The sequence below is a fragment of the Neomonachus schauinslandi genome, chromosome 5, assembly GCF_002201575.2.
Source record: "Neomonachus schauinslandi chromosome 5, ASM220157v2, whole genome shotgun sequence".
In the NCBI taxonomy this organism is placed as follows: Eukaryota; Metazoa; Chordata; class Mammalia; order Carnivora; family Phocidae; genus Neomonachus; species Neomonachus schauinslandi.
Genome location: NC_058407.1, coordinates 27,717,929 through 27,721,034, shown reverse-complemented (window position 1 = coordinate 27,721,034; position 3,106 = coordinate 27,717,929). Strand labels below are relative to the sequence as shown.

General features: G+C 37.8%; 1 non-coding gene across 1 annotated transcript; it reads left to right on the top strand.

Annotated features, from left to right (window-relative positions):
* Positions 1–2,745: 2,745 nt before the first annotated feature.
* On the top strand, positions 2,746–2,852 carry LOC123324946. The gene has a single exon (XR_006540123.1). It is a non-coding gene; the product is annotated as a U6 spliceosomal RNA (small nuclear RNA).
* Positions 2,853–3,106: the final 254 nt, after the last annotated feature.

The window sequence follows — 3,106 nt, the reverse complement described above, 5'->3', positions numbered from 1 at the left end:
AATGTATCTCCCTGTACACAATCAATACAAGTTTCCCAAAGTTACTTATATTTTTTAAATCAACTGGTAAAGGGGCACCTGGGTGGCTCAGTTGGTTAAGCGACTGCCTTCGGCTCAGGTCATGATCCTGGAGTCCCAGGATCGAGTCCCACATCGGGCTCCCTGCTCGGCGGGGAGTCTGCTTCTCCCTCTGACCCTCCTCCCTCTCATGCTCTCTGTCTCTCATTCTCTCTCTCTCAAATAAATAAATAAAGTCTTTAAAAAAAAAATCAACTGGTAAAATAAATATAGCAGAGGACTCAGTATCTTTTTAAGTGGCCAAATTTTCTATAAAGCGAAAAATCTTACAGCAAAAATACTATTTCTTCTAAATTTTCCCAATTTATCTGTAGCAATGACTTCTATTTCTTACAATTATGTTTTTTAAATACTTGGATATTGCCAGATTTCCAGACAACCAATACCACAGGCATACCTCAGAGAGATTGCGGGTTCGGTTCCCGACCACCCCAACAAAGTGAATATCGCAATAAAGCAAGCCAAATGAATTTTTTGGTTTCCCAGTGCCTATAAAAGTTATCTTTACACTATAGTATAGTCCATCAAGTGTACAATAGCAGTATGTCTAAAAAACAATGGTCATATCTTAATTTCAAAATACTTTATTGCTGAAAAATGCTAACCACCATCTGAGCTTTCAGTATGTCAGAACCATTTTGCTGGTGGTGGGCCTTGCCTCAGTGTGGCTGGCTGCTGACTGACCAGGGTGGTGGGTGCTGAAGGTTGATGTGGCTGTGACAATTTCTTAAAATCAGACAACAATGAAGTTTGTCACATCAGTTGATTCTTCCTTTCACTTGAACACTTAAAGGCCATTGTAAGATTATTAACTGGCCTAATTTCAATATTGTCTCAAGAAATAGGGAGGCCTGAGGAGAGGGAGAGAGAGATGGGCACCAGCTGGTTAGTAGAGCAATCAGAACACAAATACAACATTTACAGTTAAGTTCACCATCTTATATGGGTGTGGTTTGTGAAACCCTATAACAGTTACAATAGTTAACATCAAAGATCATTGATCACAGATCACCATAACAAATAAATAATAATGAAAAAATTTAAAGTATGAGAATTGTGAAAATGTGACACAGAGACATGAAGTGAGTCAATGCTGTTGGAAAATGGCACCAATGGGCTTGCTTCGACACAGGGTTGCCACAAACCTTCAATTTGTAAAATCTGGTATATCTGTGAAGTGCAAGAAAATCAGGGATGCCTGTACATGGGACTTGGGGAAGCTCTAAGTCAGAGGTTCTCTTAGTGGGATCCCTAGGCCAGCAGCATCAGAATCACTTGGGAACTTATTAAAAATGCATATTTGCAGGGCATCTCGGTGGCTCAGCGAGTTAAGCATTCAACTCTTGATCTCAGCTCAGGTCTTTATCTTGGGTCATGAGTTCAAGCCCTGCACTGGGCTCCACACTGGGCGTGGAGCCTACTTAAAAAAAAAAAAAAGAAAAGTAAAAAGAATATTCTCAGACCCCATCAGAGACCTATGAGTCAGAAATTTGGGGAGTTGGCACTAATCTCTGATTTAACAGGTCTCTAGGTGGTTCTGATGCAAGTTCTAGAAACATTCATTGCATTAACATATGGAAGTGGAAACTGGAGAAGATTGATGGTCTAAAGTCCAGCTTTTTCACACTAAACTCCTTGAAATAATTGGTCCCTTTGAATGCTTTATTGTATTTCTACAAAATAAGCCTGTTTCAATAAACTGATCTCTAGTTTATAGAATGAGGACAGGTTATCTGTGACAATTATAGTTCCTTCTTGACTTGCTGCAGTTTTCCTGTTGTATAAAAGCATCAGATCAAGTAATAAAAACATAAAGACTCCCTTAATGTTTCATCAGTATTTAATGCCTTTACCCAAATCTAAACATCTTCCCAGTTATCAGGTATTAACTCATTATTTGTCTATTTTTAGTTTCCTGAATGTACAAGATATTTGGGTCTTTTGCAGAGGAAGGAATAAATGAGAACTCAGTATGAATGTTGTTTTGGTCTCAAGTTAGTGCCATTGGCAGGAAGAGAACCTTTGAGATTTCTTTGGCCCTGGGAAGCCGAGAAAGCCCATCTGAACAGATTATGTCCAACAGGAATATTGTGAGGGCTCACAATAGCAAGCAATAGCGACTTTGTACAGAACGGCCCATTTCCCATATGTCCTATGGGGCCTAAATGTCATCATTTTGTATTTAGAAAAATTCTTAAACCTTGAAAATACTGATTTCTACATTGTCTTATAAAGTTATACTCAGGAGGTTGATGTTTAATGTTCTTGCAAAGGGCAAGTTTCAAAATTGGAAAATAGAAGGTAATGTGCATTTTTTTAAAAGATCTTCATGAATACATTAAAATATCTACAAACTCATGAATATCTCCTGGATGTGGATGTATGGAGACTTTTTGCAAACCTAGAGGAGTTGAGCCAGGTGAGTCATAGTGGGAAGATTCCAGTAGCCGTGTTTTCAAATTCACCAGAGGATCATAAAATGTATGCTTATTCCATTCTTGTGGCTTGTGTTCTATATTCCCTCCCCATATAATCTTATGATCAGGAGTTCGGGTTAATAAGCAGGAAATCTAAATGTCCATTGACATCTTTCCGATAGTTTGCAGATATTAGTGGGCCTTCGGTAGCATTTTCCGTCTCGCTATGGCCATTTAAGAAGTAAACATAGTGTTTGCTTCAGTAATACACATACTAAAACTAGAACCATACAGAGAAGATTAGCATGACTCCTGCACAAAGATGATGCATAAATTTGTGACGCATTCCATATTTTTTCTACAATACAAGCTCTGGAACATCTAGAATCTACTCAGGAACCCCTCTGGTTCACTTCTGTATCCAGAAGACCTAAAACAATGCCTGGTGTCTGGGAGGACTCAATAAGCAATTTGGAATATATGAATTTCCTCAATAAATAATGCTGAATACAAATAAAAGTTAAACACATTCTTAAGATCTCCATCATCTTCATAAATATTTATTTTCATATAAATGTCCTTTTCTCACATATATTCAAAATAAATAATAT